The sequence below is a fragment of the Microtus ochrogaster genome, chromosome 16 (genome assembly GCF_000317375.1).
Source record: "Microtus ochrogaster isolate Prairie Vole_2 chromosome 16, MicOch1.0, whole genome shotgun sequence".
Lineage (NCBI taxonomy): Eukaryota > Metazoa > Chordata > Mammalia > Rodentia > Cricetidae > Microtus > Microtus ochrogaster.
In genome coordinates this window covers 47457479-47478688 of record NC_022018.1, presented here as the reverse complement: position 1 = coordinate 47478688, position 21210 = coordinate 47457479, and the positions used below count along the sequence as shown (strand labels likewise).

At 42.1% G+C, this 21210-nt stretch overlaps 1 protein-coding gene across 2 annotated transcripts in view; it reads right to left on the bottom strand.

Moving 5' to 3' along the window:
* Positions 1-16241, bottom strand: part of Rnf182 (ring finger protein 182) — a 45512-nt gene extending 29271 nt beyond the window's left edge. The window contains exon 1 of one of the 2 annotated variants that reach the window (XM_005355097.2): positions 15980-16241. The gene's annotated coding sequence lies outside the window, so the exon portion shown is untranslated. Of the gene's footprint in view, positions 1-15710; positions 15908-15979 lie in introns of those variants that run through there. The other variant, XM_026783141.1, reaches the window with a different exon arrangement.
* Between the last annotated feature and the right edge of the window lie 4969 nt (positions 16242-21210).

Here is a 21210-nt window from a genome sequence, read left to right as displayed (position 1 = left end):
AAAAAAAAAAAAAAAAAGCATTTTGGGAGTCTATAGAAATGTCCTCACACTAGATGATGATAAGTGTGTAGAACTCTATAAATTGAACTAATGTTACTGAATTCACTGCATCCTTACAAAGAATATGTCCTATGTTATGGAAGCCACACCCCATAAACTGTAATGAATAAGAAACTGAAGAGAAGATAAAAGCGCTCACTCTGAGCGAGATCATTGGAAAGTCTCCATACCAAAAGCAAAAGGGAAAATGACAATGGAAAACACAGAAGAGAGTTTGTGCCAAAGAAGACAAAGTAGAAAGGTCTGGCAGATGGGCATGCATACATCCAGAAGGAGAGGAGGGAGATGGAGCTAGACAAAGTACTGGTGCTGAGATAATTGCCAAGAATAGTCCACAACTAACTCAAGAAGTCTTCCATGATTCTCCAAGCAGGAGATAGGAGGGGAATGTGCCTCGGAACATTCCAACAAAACACCACAAGCCAAAAACCAAGAAAAACATGTGCAAGAGGAAAAACGCATACACCTTCAGAGGACCAACAATAAACTGACCGTTGACTTCTCTACCGAAAAGAAGAGAAGGAGGAAGGGGGGGAGGAGAGGAAAGGATGACCGACGACAACCAAAGACAAGGAAGCTACATCTTTAAAACAGTAAAAGAAATTGGCAGCCCAGAGTTCTCCATCCAGTAAAACATGATTCAAAAATGAAGACAATATAAAGACACTTTCAAAAATTAAAATTAGAAATATCATCCAAATAAGTTCTTCCCCTAGGGAGAAGATAAGCTGAGAAGGAAGCACATACTCACATGCAGGAATGAAGAGATGCTTCAAGTGGAAATAAATTCTAGCTGCCACAATGACACACCTATGATTTCAGCCACCTGTGGTGGGGATACAGTGGCAGAAGAGGGAAGGTGGGAGGTCTGTAGGAGCACTGAACGTCGGGGGCGGGGTTAAATACTAACCCAGAGGGACACAAAGAGAGGAACAAATGCCGCAGTCAGTCCCTTGCACAACAGGTGACGGGTAATAAGTAAACGTAGAAACAACCTTAACGAGACTTGATTAATTAAAAAGTACAAGGAGAAAAGGGGACAAAGGTGCGTGGGATGATTAAAGATCAAATAGATGGAAGCTAAAACCCGAACATGCTATTGGTTGCTGTCAACATAAATGGGCCACCGGGTGCTCTGAGGACTGTCAGAAGAGGTGGACAGACAAACAAATAATATGATGCTTATAAAAGAAGCAATGGTCAAAGACTTGACAGTACAGAAAACAGTCACACTGCGCAAGCACTGGACAAAGGAAGGCAGGAGGATACTGATCAGACTTTGAAGCTTTTGAGTCAAGAACCACTAGAAGAACTGAAGACAGGCATTGCATAACAAGAGGCCAACACATGAGAAGCTAGTGCAGATATGTGTATATCTATAATAGACTCCTGACTATATATGAAAAATGATGGCATGAAAGGGAGAAGCAGACACAGTTTCAAGAGAGAGATTTAGCTTAACTTTCTCTAAACTGACAGAATAATCAGACAAAAGGATGTTTCGTTACATCAGAACCCAACAAATAGATCCTTAGACACCTTCAAAACACTGAAAATTAAGCAGTAAATGAGAAAACCACTTCTAGGCCAAAAAGAATAGCAGAATGGCCACTGTAAAACATACTGAGCAGAAAAAATAAAGACAACACAAAGAGGCAAAAGATGCTTCCTAATCCAGGCCCCAGAGGAAAGCACAGAGATACATGGATGGGAAAAGAAAAGAGGGTAACAGACAGGAGAAAATAGTGAGCAAGACACAGCAATTAACAAATCAAGGGGAGAAGGCACACAGTAGCAAGGGGGGGAAAGGCAATAAATAAGTAAATAAATAAATAAATAAATAAATAAATAAATAAATAAATAAATGATCAAAATAGGCTCCCGAGAAAATAATAAATTTGATAGACTCCCAAGTTAGACTGAACAAGGGCAAAGAAGGTGCAAACTGTCGATGCCAGGGCTAAAAGGGGCACCACGTGTATTCTCTGCTAAGCTTGATATGGTTTTATTATCAACTTGCATGCATAAATTTGGAGATTTAGATCAAGTGGCAAAATTCCCTTAAAAAGAGGAATAAACCCCCACAATTAAGAACACAAGATATTCATCTAGACACACTATGTCTCTGATTTAAATTTCCTACCAAAAAAACAAAACAAAACAAAAACAAACAAACAAAAAAAAAAAAACCTCTAACCTCTAAAACAAGTGGCTTCAATACAGATTGATTTCACACAGTTCAGGGAGAACTAAGACAAATCTCTCCCAGAGGACAGGACCAAAAGAACAAACATGTCCTAGGTAATTGTATAAAAGCCACACATCCTTAATATCTAAACAAGCCATGGGGAGGGGTCTTAGAGGGCCAATCCCTCCCCCAACACAGACACAGAAATCACAAAGAAAATGCTGCAAACTGAAGCAAACAAGACACATAAATGACACCACACTGTTGAACTGATGACGAGGTGGAAACTGCTTCATCCAGCTTTTGCTTCCACTATGGCTGCCACGTGGACAAACTGAAGGCAAAGCAATTGTGTGGTCTCTGCAATACACGAGGAAAAGCATTTGCTAAAACTCAAATTAGCTCACCACTAGAGTACTGATCAAACTAGAAACAACAATATTTTAATCAAATAAAAATAATGCTTACACACCCTTAACTACTCAATTTTCCCCTGAAATTGAGTATGAGATAAACACATGCTGTGATCATTTCCACTTAAAATTGCAACTGAGGCTCTAACTGGTACAAGGAAGCAACAAAAAACAAAAGAAATAAGGATTGGGTAAGAAAAAAATAAAACTCCAGATTCACTGTGCAAGATAACACACACACCAGAAATGCAAATTATTCTGGAACTATCAAGATTGAGCAGCAAGTTAACAAAATCCCCAGAGTCAAGGCAAATTGACAGAAGTCTATTTTGTTTACAGACACAAGCTGAACAATTAGAAAGCAAAACTTTTACAGGTGTGACTCCGAAAAAAAAGAATCAGTGTAATAAAAAATGTGCAAGAATGATGCAAGGGAAATCTAATTAGATGAAGAGTTATACTGGCTCCATCGGGAGAGGACTCAGTAATGTAAAGTCATCCACTCTGCTAGAGTACATGTTCAGAACAATCCCAATCCAAACTTCAGTGGGGTGTGTGTGTGTGTGTGTGTGTGCGTGTGAACTAACACAGTGATTCTAAAATTTATATGCAAATGCTAGACATTAGGAATAGGTTAAAAGAAAACTAGGAAGAAAAAAATGAATACTTAGCACTACAAAATGCGAGCAGTTTTATTAAGAAAATAGTCCAAACAGACCAAATATAGAGGTCAGAAACAAACTCACAAGTGTCCAGTGGATCGATGAAAAGAAAGCTTTTGCAATTCGGTGGGGGAAAGGATGATGTTTTCAATAAGTAATCCTAAATCAACAGATATTTATATATATAAATATTATCATCACCCTAGCTCATAACTTCACACTATACACCCCAAAAAATCAATTCTAAGTGGTTATAGATGTGTGAAAAAGTCAAATCCTAAAACTTCTTGATAATCCAGGAGAATACCTTTAAAACTTTGAGACAATCAAAAGAAAACACTGGCCCTAATTGGAACTCATAAAATTAAATACTTATGTGCTGTTCCAATTAATCAGTTTTTATTTTTTGCTGTTGGATAATGCTCTTGGACACTTTAAAGATTTGTCACTCATATTGGTTTAATAAAAACAGATTGGCCAGTAGCCAGGCAGGAAGTATAGGCAGGGCAACCAGACTAGAATTCTGGGAAGAGAAAAGGCAGAGACACCGTCATCATCCAGAAGCAGTGGAAGCAAGATGAGGATGCCTTGCTGAGAAAAGGTACTAAGCCACATGGCTAAACATAGTTAAGAATTATGGGTTTAAGTTGTAAAAGCTAGTTGGTAATAAGCCTGAGATAATAGGCCAAATAGTTTATAATTAAGCCTCTGTGTGTTTCTTTGGGACTAAGTGACTGCGGGACTGGGTGGGCCAGACACTTCTGTCCACACCAGTGCATATCAAAATAAGTATAAAATTAAGAAGCCAGTGTATACAAGAAAACATTTGTAACACATGGATCTCCAAAGAATTTCCAACCAGAAAATATTAAGAATTTCATAAAACTTATTCAAAACAGAAATTCTTAAGGTAAAAACAAACTTTTTTCATGAATAACCAAAATCTTAACTAGTATTCCATAGAAGAAGTTATCCAAATGATCAATCAAATACATGAAAAATATTCAACATCACTTATTGGGAAACCTCAATGAGATAGTGACCCTATTTTTACTCTCCTCTGTGCACAGCAATCCAAAGTGTGAATGAGAAGAGCTCCCATACACAATGCTGGGCCTGCAGGTGGCACAACCACTTTGGTCCAACTGTTCAGCTTCAAGGCTAAATACTGCCTAACCTATGACCCTTCCAGTACTAGCAGATTCTCATCCTATAACACTCATGTCTAAGTATAGGAAGATTCACAGGCCACATGTGATGTTGCTTGGCTTTAAGCCCAGAACTTGATTTATATGCTGAGACAAAAGGATCATGAGTCCAAGGCCTTCATGGGCTCCATAATGGGACCCTGTCATGTGTGTGTGTATGTGTGTATGTGTGTGTATGAAATATATATTCATAATAGCACTATTTATAATGAAAAACTAGAACTACAGATGTGCCCCATAGATTCTGAAATGGCAATATGCAAATATGAAAGTCTATAGAGAGATGATTCTATTTGTATAAAGTTCTAAAACGAGTAAGACTATTCTATAGTTCTGGGGTCAATGCTATTGGGGATCTTTTTTAAGATTTTTATTTTTATTTTATGTGTATGAGCTTTTTGCCTGCACGCACTACATATGTGCTCAATGTCCAAGGAGGCCAGAAGAAGATATCCAATGCCACAGAACTGGAATTACAGATGGCTGTGAGGCACCCTATGGGTGCAGGAAACCAAACTCAGATCGTCTACAAAAGCATCACATGCTCTAAACTGATGAGCCACTTCTCCAGCCCTGGCTATGGTAATGTTTTAGGAGCAGATTATTATTGGAAAAAGCAAAGGAAGTATAAAGGGTATAGTTATTCCGGTATTTGGGGTGTGGAGAATTGTAACATGGAAATTCATTGTGTGGAAATACACTTCTCTGCATGTACGTTAATCTTTAATGGTGAAATTTAGCTTAAAAACAAAAGCCTTGCTACCTCTGTACAAGAGAATTGATACACAAAAAGCTTAAAATGCCATGACTTTGAAGAGATTTTTCTAAACTCAACTCTGAGCTTTTATCTCCTGTTTCAAGTATCTTGAGATCTTCCCAGCCTGGCCTTTACATCAGTTACCACTGCCTTATCCCCCACCTAGCTCTACCCCTCCAGCCACACACTCTGGACTGACTCAAGGCAGTTCCCTCCCGGCCTCTTCGCCCACTTTCTCACTCTAACCACCCCAAAGCTCCCCTCCCCTGGCTCATCCTTCACTCAACATAGATACCAACTATTCTCAAATCTTTAAAATGCCTCTCTTCCTGACTCCCACAACCATCATATACCCCATAAAGCCGCATCCTAGTGTGAGGTGGAGGCACTTGTAACTCCTATTACCTCTTTAGCTCGGGATGGTGGGGTTGTATATGATTTGTCCATTGTTGGTCACCAGTGCCGGTCACAACTGCACATGTGGATAAACTGGAAATATAGTCAGAAGAATCCCTAACCATACCTACTTAAGAGTCCTCCTTGGCTCTACAGTGTGAGATTTTCACATGAGCTGAGTACATTTTCTCTTTTCTTAAGTCACTTTATCTGGCAGAGAAATTGGCCATGACCCAGAGTTAATAATCAAACCAGTGAAATTTACTACAGACCAAAGAATAATGGAATGTCAGCCAAATTCTGAGCTTTAAAACATTTAAAGTATCTTCTAATTATGGCCCACTGTGGAAATTTCAAAAAGAAAAGTCATTGAAGGTTTCGTGCTTTTCCATCACCAAAGACAAAGAAAATATTGAATTTGTCATGTTACCGGTTCCTTACCGAAATGGTATCAATTGACAGTGGGGTCCGTTCCTAATCTCCCATTATATAAGTAAGGCTTATCTCAAGTGATTCAAAGAAACATATCTTCTTTTTTTAATTAAACATGTTAAGTCATCTTTTATTCGTATTCGGTAGAATATGCTGAGTAACTCCCCCCCCCCCGCCCCATGCATTATCACCAGTGAGAGATCACGGCACTGTCAAGTTTCAGTGACTTCACATAGCTCTAATTAATACGTCATCCTTGATGATCCAATGCGCTGGTAGATTCCCCAAAAGTGTCTTCCTCCTACTAATATGTGTCTTGTGCTGGCTCTGCTGTCAGAATCAAGTGGGAAAATAGTCATCTGAATATCTGCATAAAGGCCTTGGTAATTTGACTTCGAGAAATGCTTTGCCAGACGAGAGAAGGCTCAGCCAGTAAAGAGCTTACCACACAAGCATGAGGACCTGAGTTCGGGTCCTTAGCCCCACTGAAGGAGCCAGGCCCCCATGGGGGTGTGTTTGTAATCCCAGTACTGGAGAGGAGTCTGGCACTCGCTAGTCAGCCAGCTTTTCCAAACTGGTGTGCTCCAAGCTCAGTGAGAATTCCAGTCTCAAAAACTACAGTGGGAAGGGATTGAGGAGGACACTTGATGTCAATCTCTAGAAACCACAAGTGTGCACAAGCATACGCATGTAGACACAGACAAAAATAGTTAACTAAAATAAAGAGAAATATTTCCTGGCTGAGACATAGCTCACCTACTATGTGTAAGGTCCCCATACACTTCCCAGTATCACAGAGACAAGCAGTGCTTCCTCTTAGAACTTTTCCTTGGCCAGATTACATGCATCCATGTAATCTTCTATTTGTGATGTTAGGGTCAACTCTGAATGGATAGCTAAATGCACAAAGACTGCATCTTGTTCACAATTGTTTCTCAATACTCAGTGAGTCACCCAAGTGCCAGTAACCAAGAGCCTTTCGGTGCCAGGTAACCCAGGCTATGGTACATACCAAGAATCATAAGCAAAAACAGACATTGTTTCTGCCTTCATGGAGTTCATAGTCCAGTGAAGATACTATCAGTTTTTTAAGATGACATAAACACAAAACTATACTGCTCACAAATGCAGTATCTCTCATTGGACCACTGCAATTGGCTGAGCAAGTCTCCCGGCTACCACTCCAGCCTATTCACTATCCGTTTACTACACATGACCCCTGTCTCCATCTGTGCTTTTGATGGGTCTTGAAGTCCTTTGAGAAAGGAAGCGATCTACCAAATTTCAAATTCAAAGAACTTGTACTGAAAAGCAGACTGTGGGTATCACAGGAAGAACTGGGAGACCAATAAGAAGAGTCCTGGAAGAAAATAAAAGGGAAATGGCAGTCGGGGGTAGCAGAGTGGCAGTGGTGGTTGAGATGAAAATGACCATGCCTGATGGCAAAGTCAGCAAAGCCAGGCCCCGTTTATTTGCACTCACTGTGAATCCTCTGGGTAACCTGCCCATACATTATCATAGGAGACCATAACGATGTGCAGCGAGCTGTGACTTCCAGTGGTTCTAGTTAACATGTTACCATTTCGATCATCAACTGTCCCTGAAAATGCCTCTGATTTATTAACATGTGACTTACAGTGTCTCCCCTGTCTGAGAAGGAATAAAGGGGGAAAGGAAGTTCTGGGTCAGCTGCAAAGTTACAGTCTAAAAACCTGAACAAATGAAGCAACCACTCGCCTAAACGGGAGGAAAGGGGGTTGAGTGTGGTTCACTTCAGAGAACTGGCACTCAGTTTCCTATGCAGTGCACTGGAAATGGCAAGAGCAGCCACAAGGATGTGGTGTGAAGAGCAGAGCTTTCAGTTAGAGACATAAATTAGGGATCTGCCAGTGTATTAAAGCCCTGAGGCAAAGAGGGAGTCTCTAAAAACTTGAGGTAGGATCAGAAAGTGCTTTCAAGACCTGAAGAAATTCCCAAAGCAGGCTGCACACGAGCTACTGCTTAGCACTGCTGTGGTACCAACCCCCTTTAAGCCCAGTCATCTGCACTCAATCTTCGGCTCATTGGTGTCGGCCAATTGTATTTCAGCCAAGGAAGGGGAGCTTTGTTGGTGGCTTTGCTCCAGGATGTGATTCATCTGGCTCTCTCTGAGCTATGGATTGTGGTAGATCTGCTCCTTAGGTGTTGGCTCTAGGACTCAGGCTGAGGGGACTGCAGGCAGGCATCCTGGGACTTGGAGAAATCGACCCATTGTCAGATGGTATTGGCAGGTGGGATAAAATGAAGATTAGGAACTGATCCTGGGAGTGTTGAGAAGAGAGCATTCGGTAGTACTTCAAGCAGGGTGGGGATGTGACTGCCTAACTGGAATAGGTTCAAGAGCAGAGGGGGGAAAGAGGAGGGAGCCGTGGCTGTACCTCTTCGTCGAGTTTTGTTATTCATGAGAGCAGAGAAGTGGTACAGAGGCTGAAGAAAAAAATGTAACGTGGGGCTGGAGAGATGGCTCAGCAGTTAAGAGCATTGCCTGCTCTTCCAAAGGTCCTGAGTTCAATTCCCAGCAACCACATAGTGGCTCACAACCATCTGTAATGGGGTCTGGTGCCCTCTTCTGGCCTGTAGGCATACACACAGACAGAATATTGTATACATAATAAATAAATAAATAAATATTTTTAAAAAAGTAACGTATGGGTCTGAAAAGACTTAAGATAGCAGTGTCACGGATCACGGTGTTGGAATTTGAAACTGATGTGCATGATCCTGAGTCAGAGATTGGGTGGTTTGTATGGACAGTGCCAGGTTGAGAGGCCACGAAGGGGCATATGGGCAAGATCATCTACAGAGATGAGAAATGAGGAGAGGGCCCAGGGAAGAGGAGAAGAAAGGGAGACACAAGATGTTTGTTTATCTAGGACAGCCCGCTATGAGCAGACAGGGAAATAAGGCAGGATGGCCCGCTGTATTGGACCTCACAGAGACTGTATTTAGTCTCCCAAATTCCATCAACCTGCCCACGATGAGATGTGGACAACATAAGCTCACTGTACTGTACCTCCTCTGGACCTGATACAGATGTCAGAAATGAGCCAAAAAGACTGGAGCCATCTCTTGGGAAAATGGGCAAAATCATGGGATATTTGGGTCTAAGCAGCTGAACACATGTCACAGAAACTGCTGTAGAACTGTTAACTAGAGAAGAACAGACTCAGCTGAGTGAGAGACATCTGGAATAGTGGGGCCATAACCTGAATCCGGAGAATTGTGAAGTTAAATGTGAACACTACATCCGGGGATATATCATCCAACACAGCCGACCCTAACTGGGCCACGGAGCTCCTGGCAGGAGGTATGTACAACTAAGAAACCAAATTTTTTTTGTTCTATTCAATCAATTTACATTTAGGGACTGGAGCCGTGTAAAGTGTCTGCTCTACAAATATAACTTTACCGTGTGAGGAGTACATTTAATTTTAACTCCTGAAATACATATCCAGATGTTCTAGAAATGTAAACTACGCACCAGATTTTAAAGCTAAAAAAGAACAGCTTTCATTATCTCATTAATCACGTCTATATTGACTCCACTGAAATTATGATGAATCTTTGGATACACTGCCTTTAAAACCTATTATGAAAATGACCTTTTAAAATATGGCTATTTGAAACTTGAAGTCACATTTTGGACAGTGCCATTCTAAGTATTTTTTTTAAATCAATATGATCTGATAAAACGGCTTCCTGTTACCTGTTGCTATGGTGGATATAAAGGACAGGCCATCCATCAATGCCACAGGAGGAGTTATCAGTGGCGGATGCAACCCAGGTGCAACACTGAACATTCAACCTTTAAATCTGTGGTCAGCAAGCAGGTCTGCTTTAGAGGAGAGAGGTCACGCAGCAGCTTCAGCGTGGAGTGGTGTAATAACTAAAGCTTACCTGGGAAAGGCACCTTCTGTTCACTTCTAAGTGAGCAAGCAACTTCACAATCTAGAGAGAGTTTAGAATTGGACAGACACTGAAAGCAACAGATCCCAGGGCTAGTGAGATGACTTAGTGATTCAGAGTCTGTGTCGTTCTTGCAGAGGGCCTGGGTTCAATTCTGGGTACCCACCTGGAAGCTCACCACCATCTATAACTTCAGTTCCAGGGTGTCCAATTCCTCTTCTGCCATACTCAGACACCAGCCATACATGGTGCACAGACGTGCACAGACAGACATGCAGGCAAAACACTCATACATATGAAATAAAAACAAATAAATCTTTCATTTAAAAAGGAAGCAGGATTCTGTTAATACTTTTGGTACAATCTATGAATGACTGTCATACTTTTAATATTTAAAAGTATCTGACAAAGTGACAGCTTAATCTTGTGATTCTAATTTAAAACGTGTGATAGATTTTAGACATGAGACTTATTTAGACAGAAATGTGTAAGAGTATTTGATTAAGTCTAGACAATATTAATTTTGTAAGTGATGGAATATTCAAAGAAACTTGAGCTACTGTTTGGGAAGACTTTACTTACTAGAGTCAGAAATTTGCCCAACAATTATCTGATTTCTTAAAATAAAAATTCAGGTATATTAAATTTACATATAAAAGTAAAATAGTTAAGGTTTAAAATGAAGCTGATAACTTGAAGAACTCAGTCTGTTCAATCTGAAGGGAGAGACTTCAAAGAAAGTAAATGTGGTTTGTTTACATTTACCAGATGTATGAACAGAGTAAGATACATAAGCTGACCTTATAGGTCTAAAGAACACTGCTTCTATTCTATTACCTGTCATGGATCACAGAGTAAATTTCTGTACATAAAACTCACTTCTAATAAGTATTAACTAGGTACTTTCCAAATATGAATTCAATTAATCCTTACAACTAAACACCACGTGGTAGTGGTGCCTCCCTCCCCCATTTTGCAAGTTAGTTATCTGAGTACATTCAGATTGCTATAACAAATTTCCATAAAACTGTCTGGATTATACACAAGCAAGAGAAATCTTCCTATCACAGTCCTGGAAGTTGGAAGCCCAGGATCATGACATAAAAAAAAAAAAAAAAAAAAAAAACAAAAAAAAAAAAACTAATGCTGGCCCATGTCATGATACACAATAAAGAAATGAATCTTGTCCTGCGACTTCAGTTTGGATTCTCCTTATGAAAGAGATGGGAATAAGAAAGATGGGAAAAATAAGAAAAATGTCCAAGCCTAATAATTAATGATGTTATTTCTACACTTAGTATATACTGCTGGATAGAAAATAAAGCTTGGTACATTGCTTAACATAAAGCTCAAAATCTGGCATCTTTAAGTTAACATAACAGAGAAAACCCATCAGGGTCATCATCCATAGAATAAGGGCAATGCCCAGTACTTGCCTCCTAAGGTTCACGTGTAGAAGATAATGAGTTTGTATTTGTAATGTGCTCAACATAATGCCAAGCACACTGGTTGATATCTATTGATTGGCTGATTGATGATTAATTGATTGACTGACCAACTGACTTTAAAAAAAATAGATGGAAATTCAAATGACTGCATTCGGACAGGCACTTAGGAGATCAATGTATAGCCAGAGAAAATGCCAGATAAGATCAGAGAGAAACCCTTTCCCATCGATTTATAATTCAAGAGCTTGAGTAAATATCTATTCTTCGAAGGAACTATACCTGACACGCCACATCGTGATCAAACTGCACAAAGGGCCATGTACGGACGGCTTGAATGGCTATAGTTAGCAAGGAGGAAAGACAGCTGACAAGTGATCAATACTCAGAACAAAGCCCATCCAAATACACCCAGCACTGGAGACAGGCACGTAATTATAGATCCAGAGTGATCTTGAGTACCTAACTTACATACCTGGCCAACCGGACTCCATGACTTGTATGGAGAAAAGTGTCTTCTCAGCCCTTGATGTGTGGTTTGCAATGCTCAAAAGTGCACATAAGCCAAAATTCCAGAGACACCCATTTTATTCAGAGGAGGAAAATGGGTCTCAGCCACCAGCATGAGCAGACTGGTGTGAGGGCGTCTAGTCTCAGAAACCCTAGGTAGGTGACCTTAATTAATTGCCAGAGAACACAAAGCATGAGGTATTTAAAAGCTGGTTAGAGGCACCAGCCTTTCCTCCCCAATCTTGAACACTATGCCCCAAGGACCCTTGCGGTGAACGGACCTCCTTTTCATTCCCTGGACCCTCAGCTCCCAGTATGGTGTTTCACTTTTGACTGACTTTAAGGGAAGAAGCGGGACTCTAGCATAAGACCCTTGCGTGTGATCAAAGTCCTCCAGCAGAAGCCCAAACATTCCCACCCACTGCAGCACCTCTGCAAACAGCCCAACTGAAGAATGAGGCAGGCCATGCAGGATTTTTGTGAATGTGTATCACCACACACTGAGTTCCCAGTATTTTTCTGGTTGAACTACAAATTAACAAGACCACATTTTAAGAAGTAGCTCTGAGGATATAAACATTTGTTTTTGATCAGTAAAGAATTAAGAGGTAACTTTTCCCCTGAAAGAAATGAAGGCAGCAAAGAAAACAACAGTAGTAGATTGGGGTGGCATATATAGTGAGTTAAAAACAAAATAATCAAAGAAATAAGAGCATGTATAAAGCAAATACTTCTTCAACCAAAGAGTTGCAATAGCTTCATCGATAAGAAGGAAGCGCTTGGTCCACATTTGTTAACTATGTCTGAATCTATGCTATGCTACTGCGGCATGTAACTAGAAGGTACGAGAACTCAGTTCTTTGAACTTCCATCTCGTAAATATAAACATACTCATTTTCCACTCAGCACTTAGAGTTTGCAAAATAGCTTTAAACTGTCATATCCTTACTTAACTCAAAGCACAAAACTGGAATATACCCACAATAGTCTCTCCATCCCCATCAATCATTACTAATAATCCATGTTACTAAACATCCTTCCTGCCACGATGGCCGGTATCCCCCTTCATCCTCAGCACAGTGGTTATGATCAATACTCATGGTGCAGAGTGGGTCAGAAGATGATATCTTATATTTAGAGCACTTTGCCTGCAAGTCTCGGGGTCGCCTCCTCTCCAGTCACATATCTAAGCCTAAGTGTTTGGGTAATGAAGTCATTAAAAACCATTCCTCCTTCAGCAATGTGATTTTATAAGTGCTACAACACATTGCACTAGCTGCTGAACTACCAAGCCGTAATCATGCTATCACAGTACAACCAGAAATTGCGAGAGAGTGATGACCCAGAAACAGCAGGCAGAGGCTCGGTGGCTTTAGGCTGCCAGGCAGGCTTTATGGTTACAGACAACTGACTTTCAACTGCACAAAGGTAACATCAGTTTGAAGCTAGAGAAGATTCCTTGGCTTGTTTTGGTATCTATCTCTGGATACATTTGATAAATTTAAGGGACAAGATTCATCAGGTGGAGCAACCATACCACCATCTGCCAGACTGGATTTTACAACTTGGACCAAATATTAAGGCCGGTTTTACTTTGTAAAAATTCCTACTGTTAAACCAGGATGGATGTGCAGGGGAAAGACAACACCCCTGGGAACTGTGGAGAGCCGCGACCAGCCCTTCACACCTAAGGGAGTACTTGCTTCCCCCAGGTGGCTGATCTGAGTCAAGGCCCTGGGGTACAGCTTGCATTTCCTACTGCAGTAGGATGGCTGTCCCAGTGTGACTTTCTTCTAGCACCTGGTGATACGCACACTCCAAAATGCCAGTGATATATGTAAACACAGATCAGGGTTTCTGGAAGTAAACCAATACTGGTAAGCGGTGCGTTCAATCCATGGCTATTTATTTCTGGCTTCTAGTTAGTGTTTTTATTTTAGAAAGCAGCAAAAATAAAAATGCTGTTTCGAAGATGTCAAACTATTGAATCTTATGCCTGTGTGAGCCAGCATGGAAGGACAAACAGGAGCCCTTATCTTGCTGGATTAACACCAAGCAGTTCTACGCTTCGACACTCTAATTGTGAGCCACAACTGCCCAGGCTAGAATTCCCAGTGTGGGTTTCATATATACATGCACAGAGTCCTTGTACTCGAATGTTAGGATGCTGACAAGGAGCTAAATAAAGCCACGCTCCTGGTACCTTAGAAAGAACTCGAATTGTATTTTTAGTACAAACCGCGCGACTACACTCTGTGACTATATAATGTGCCTTCGTTTCGGGTAGCCTGATTGCCTTTCAGGCTGAATTGAGAAAATGCTGGGTTTCTGCCCTGCTTATCTCCTCAAAACCCGCTCTACCTCATTTTAATCAGGCTAGTATTTCATTACCCCATCTAAGAGTGTTTAGTAGGGCATCTACGAGCCCCTCTGCAGGTAAAACTCAGTTTAAAAACAAGCCCGATTGTGGGATAATCGGGAAATTACTGCAGCCTAAGTCCTTTAGTTTCTAGTACAGTCTTAGAATGAAGTGGCATTAACTTAAAATTGCTGGCACACGAGAACAGGCTTAGGAACCCAGTAATCAGCGAGCTAACAGGTGTTGGAATCCCAAAGGAGGAGGAGGAATATTAAACAATCACTCCGGGCTAACACCTCCTGTAGCTATAATATCCAGAATTCTAATCAACTTAACCATAACTCAAAATGATCGATGTTACCGGTTCATTAACTATAATATCAGCTAACAACAACAACAACAAATACAATTCTTCTCATCCCATAAAATGTTCCCTAACTAACCTACATACATATGATTTTTCTAAGTTGGGCTATACAGCTTAACCGGGTGAGTGATTTTCCAGTTATCAACATAGCATCTGTCCCCGGTTAATACAGATATCATCAGCACACGTATGATTTCCCTGATAACTGTAATCCTGAGAAACGGATATTTTCTTTCACAATGGCACGTATCATTTCCAGTGTAAGACTTCATTATCCCATTTTAAATTTTATTCTTTGTGTCTGCAATGAACTATCGTGAAATAATCTGCTGGTTTGGGGCCACTGAAAAGGAGTGGTACCCACAACTTGAGCAGTTCCCCATCCAGTACTCCAATGCCCTTGGCAACTGCATCCCAGTCCTTGCCACCACACTGGTAAACACTGATGCAAACACTGCCTAGATACCTGCCTCCAAGGGTGTTTTGGATGTCTCCCTTGGAAAAAAAAAAAAAGGAAAGAAAGAAAAAGAAAACACACAAGGCATTTTCCACTTGCCTAAAGCGTGAACACAATGTCTTCCAAAAACAATAGCAACGATGTTGGTGCCAAGTATCTCCTCAATGAGGTATTGGTCCAGCTAACATCCTGGAAAGGCTAGATAAATCAGGAGCCTGGGTACTCTTTCCTACCATGCAGTTCCAGGTTCAGATTCAAAACCCAGAGGAACTTCAGAAACCACTTCTAAATACGTGGACCACAAGCGTCAGAATGCGCTGACTCTTCGGAGATTTGTTTTAAATTAATAATAATAATAATAATCTCTCATTTGTTCCCCTTACATCTATCCTGGTCTTTAAGGAATTAAACATAAAACACGAAAGTCCTGGGGCAATTTTTTTTTCCTTCTTTTCCTTCTAAAATCATCAAAGGCGATGGAGAGAGGTGGGAGAAAAGAGAAGAGAGATACCCCGGCAGGTGGTTATGGCTCGGCCCGCCCCTCAACTTGGCCGGGACAGAATAGGCGGTGTTGAGGGCTCTGCCCCGCGGCCCCGGCGCGGCGCGCGGCCCGAAGTTTGCTGCAGGTGCTGGGCGCGTGGGGTTCCCGGAGGCCGTGGCGGTGGGCGGCATTAGGGTGGCCCGGCAGGGCGTCCAGTGCATCCCCGCGCCGGGTGGACACCGAGCTCGGAAGCTCCTGGGACCCTCCCCGGGCCACAGACTGGTGTGCGACTTACTTACCTGACCAGCCGGCGGGGGCAGCTGGAGGACGGACGGGAGAGAGGTTCGCTGGGAGGACCGTGAGCCGCTCCGCCGGCGGCGCCGGGATTGAGGGAGGCGCGGCGGAGGAGGAGCTCGGGAGCTACGGGCGGGCGGGCCGCTTTGTCTCTACGGCGCGCAGCCGACCCTACGTCACCATGGCAACCGCCAGGGCCCGGGCCGGCCCGGAACCCGAACCCCCTGAGGCACCAGGGTCCGGGACCCCTTCGGACCGTGCGGCCCACGCCCTTCTCAGCAGTTGGGCTGTGCGGACCAGACAAGGACCCCACCCCCCACCCGGAGCCACCGCTACCGCCACCGTAGTCACTCTAGAGACTCAAGAGTCCCTTGCCAAAGACGGGGAGGATCCAGAGAGCCTAAGCCCAGAGCCAGATCTTATTGCCCTGCCGGCACTGCTTTGCTTTCTCACACTGGACATTCCAAAGCCCTAAGGTCCCCATCGCCACCACATCTTTCTTCTACTAAGCTATGCCCTCGAAGCCAAAATTCACTTAAGGGAGAAGAAAGGGCGATACAAAGTGATAAACTATTGAGCAACTGGTACCCGGTGCATCTGCTGCAGCAGGTACAAAGCGGCCAACAGAGGACAACGCCCCTCCTCCTCCTCTGCCATCACCAGCAGCAGCAAGCTTTGATTCTGCTGCACTTCTGGTCTCCCGCCAACCAAGCCAGGCACCTGCCAATGCCAGGGGCTCCCATACGAAGGGAAAAGGTGCCTTTACGTCCGATTATGAACACAGGATGCTAAACCACAACTTTCACACAGGCTACAGTGTGAATTCGAGACGCTGCCACGCTGCTTAGGGACAGATTACGACTGTTGAGCATCTACCATGAACACCAAATGACTGAGCTACAGACCATGAACCTTAAGGAAGGAGCTAGGATCCCTTGGTACAGTCTAGGCATCCTCGCCTGAGGAAATTTCTGGAGAAGGAGGGAAAAGTACTAGCTGGTCTTGGGGTCAAGCTTGCTTTAAAGGGCAGAGCGGGAGGGCAGCCCCCTGGTGAGTCATACACACACACTGTTTTCTTGGAAGTTCAGTGATTAAATCCAAATTCTGCAGTGTCTTTCTTTGGACCTCAGGGAGCAGGGCACTCGCTTCCTGGCGTTTGTGAACCTCCAAAGAAGCATCAATAATATGCTAACCCCCTGGAGAGCTGTTGTTTTTCTGGGCTTGCTAGCTATCTGACAAGGACAACACCAAAACAACCATATTACCAATCGAGGCCACATGTATGAACTGATGAAAATGGAAGACCCATTTTATGTAAGAAAACGAAAATGTTTCATTTCTAAGGAAGGTTGTCTACTCTTTTTTGATGAGAAGATTGGTGCTTCCAGATGAAGTTAAGAGAAAGAAATCTTTCAGACAAGTCATTAAGTCATTTGAAGACATGTATCAAAACTCAAAATGCATGTATGTTTCTCCCAGTTATCCGAATCTGTGAAATGTTACACAGAAACCTATGAATATGTAATGAGAACCATGCCAGGTTGCACATCCAGCACTTTCCTACCAAAACAATTTAAAATAAATTGTAGACCAACAAACAGTAATCTGGTTCGATAAATTTGGTTCCGTTGCATGGTATGATATTATGCATCCATTAAAAATAATAAAGCACACAATAAATACATACTCGGTTTCCTTTTGAAAGGAGAATGCTATGGAAACCCACACCCCAGCACCATAAGTGTGAGATTATATTTCCATCATTAAAGGAAAATGTTTGTATAGGGTAAACCCAGTCTGTACAAAAAGTTTGATAACTGTCTAGAATCCACAAAGACCACATAGCAGAAACGTGATCTACAAAGTAATAGCATTGAGAGGTTTCAGGACCTTGAAGAGATGAGGCCTACCTGAGAGAGGGTGGGTTGTGACTGTCCTTCACAGAGGGACAGAAACTCCTGGAGAAAGACCCTGCAGGAGTGGATTCATCTGCACAGAAGGAGGAGGCCGGCCCCTTCCTCTCTCACTGTAGCATGTGGTATCTCTTGCAGGGGCTGTTGCCGGAGCTGGTGCTAGCACCATGCTTGGCAAGACTTTGGGCCCAAATACACATCTTTCCTTTAGAAAGTCCCCAGCCTGGAATGCTTTGTTACAGTGACACCAAATGAGCAAAGAAAGACAAGGGAAAGAGATGAGAAGAGAAAGGAGGGGAGACGGGAAGGGAAGGGGGGGTACAAGAGCTGGGAAAGGCAGCAGGAGTAGGGTACCTAACACCTAGGGTAAGAATTGAAAGGACTGCCATATGCAATTAACCACTGTTTTGATTCTCGGTGGTCATTTTCCTAAACGAACATTTATCAGTTGGTCAAAGAATTAGAAACAGAGATTCTTAATATATTCATAAATATCAAAAATATTCAGGAACTTAGAACAGTAAGACTTTTAAGTACTATATCATTAAGAATGTTAATACGGGTTACAAATTGAAACACTATTTAAATATATTGGATTAAACAAAATATATTGTTAAAATTATAATGCCTATTTCTTTTAGCTTTCAAACACGATTATAGACATTGTCAAAATTTATCTATGTGGACATAGATAAATATTGGAGACCACTTAAAAATTAATATTTATGGTAAAATATAACTGAGAGATCCAAAATCAGCTTGTCTTCTTAATCCTCACATAAAAAGGTTGCCTTGGGAGGCTGAGCAGGAAGATTGCCACAAATTTGAGGCCAGTCTGGGGCACAAAGTGAGTACCAAACCAGTCTGGGCCACACACAGAGTGAGATGTGCTACCAGAAAACTTAAAAATTCAAATCAATAAAACAAAATTGCCTCGTTAATACTCTTCTATGTATAAAGCGTAATTTTTAGCAAACGGTTTCTCTTTAATAGAAAGATATTGTAAGATTTTTCTCAAGCACATAGACTTTAAAAACATTCCAGCCATGACACTGATGTCAGATTGCTCAGCCTGAGTTTGTCACCTGTGAAGTAGGACTCAAAATGAGATGAGTGCCCATGGGTTGCTAAATGCGGGCCCTGAGCATAATCGCCAAGGCTGAATGGTTTCTGTTTCTGTGATTTTATTGTTACTGTTTGTTACAGCTCTGGTTAATTTCATCAACCTTCAGTTCAGGTTAGCATCCCTGTGGCAATGCTTTTCTGTAACTCAGAGCTCAACCTTCCTAACAACGCAAACCTCTAACACAGCTCCTCGTGTTGGGGTGACTCCCCCCCCAACCATAAAGTTATCTCATTGCTACTTCATAACTGCAGTTTTGCTTCTGTTATGTATCATAATGTCAATATTTTGGAGCTAGCTTGTTGGCAAAGGGGGGTCACGACCCACAGGTTGGTAAGCACCACCGCTCTAGATGCTCTGAAGAGAGCTAAACCCACCCATCAATTTAAACATTTTTCGCCCGAACCAGACACAAAGCTGTCAGAAATAAAACGAGTATTTTGATTCATTCTGAGAGGACAAAATAAACCAAATTTTCAATTACCAGAAAAGCATTCACTGTAATTTCATCTTGATAAATATTAACCTTCCCAGATTTAACAAAACGTAACAAACACTGCTCAAGTGGTTCGCAAGCAATGTATTCAAACAAAAATTCCGACATGCAAAGTAGATGACACCTCCCGACTGACGGATTTTTTTTACAAGAATTCTCCTGTTCTGTAGTTTAGAGTTTGTCCTCCAAATAGCAGCTCGTACTTATTGTACAGCATTCCAAGGTCACCACGCCCGCACAGCAGATTCGCTCGACTCTAAACCACTTCACGCTAACTACAGATTTGACTACAGGGAAAGGAACATGTGCTCATTGTTATGTTCCTGACATAACCAAACGCTAAAAGAAAGGTTTTGCAAGAAGGCTCCGTTGGCAAGGCCTGATGGCCTGAGTCAGATCCCTGGAACCCGCACAGCAGAGGAACAGACTCTCTCAATCTGTGCTCTAACCTTCACGTGGATGCTGTGAGACCTGCACACACGGAGAGGCACACAGACCCCGTACACGTGCACATCTCTGTACGCAAATTTATGTCTTTGAAATTTATTTAAATTTATTTGAATTTTTAAAAAAAAAACTAAAAGAAAACAATTGTCCTTGAAAAAAACGCCTTTAAATTATTTGAAAGCTTGAGTCCAAATGTCGTTTATAAAGCTCTAACTTTTGGACGAGGCAGAGAAAAACACAGGAGCTACAATGCTCCCTCATTATAACCTCAGCTAAGCTACTCTTTGGACCCCTGTTGTCCAGCCACATCCTGACACTGTTGAATGAGGGATGGGAACACATTCAAGACACACTTAAAAACACTTGTTTTTATCTCAAAATTTAGTTTAAAATATTCAATTATGGCTTTAAGATTGCTTTCTTTTCGAATTTTTAAAAATTCATCTGAGAGGTGGGGGGAAGGGAGGACAGCATTTAGAACAGTTAAAAGGCTGGAAACTCAGAACCCAGAAATTCCTCTCTGGCTGCCCTAAGGTACTGAGGAAGTATGCTCTGAGAAGCAAATATTAACTCTCATATCCTGGCCAACCAGAGGGAAAACCACACCTTCAGACACTATTCCCAAGTGGTATGGACATCCTCATGCGTAGAGACCTGCTGGTCTCTTGGCCTCAACAACTGGAAACCCCAGAGAGCAATTCAAATCAAATTTGCATCAGATGACGCAAAGAGGTACCCTATTAATATTCTCAGCATCTGCATCTTACTGATCTCCTAAGAAAAAATAAAGAAAACCTTGAGTTTGAGAACAAGAATTTTACCTGTCTTGACATGAGTTCTATGCGCGGTACATTGGCTTCCAAAAGACTCCGGTGGCTTTAACAGTAAAGAATTTAGAGAGGCTAGGCAGATGACTCAGTAGGCAAAGTGCTTGCTGAGCAAGCCTGGGGACACGAGTCTAGAACTCCAGTACCCACCTGTGTAAAATCTGGGGATGGCAGCACATGCCAGGGCTGGGTAGGGAGAGCAGTCAGAGACAGGTGGATCCAGGGGACACACTGGCCAACCAACCTGGCCAAAGCGGAAAACTCCAGGTTCAGTGAAAGAACCTGTCTCAAAAAATCAGGTGGTGGGTGATAGAGAAAACACCCAAAGTTGACCCTCTGGCCTCTACATGCACAGGCAAGTGCCCTAGACAGAGAAGAGAGAGAGAGAGAGAGAGAGAGAGAGAGAGAGAGAGAGAGAGAGAGAGAGAGA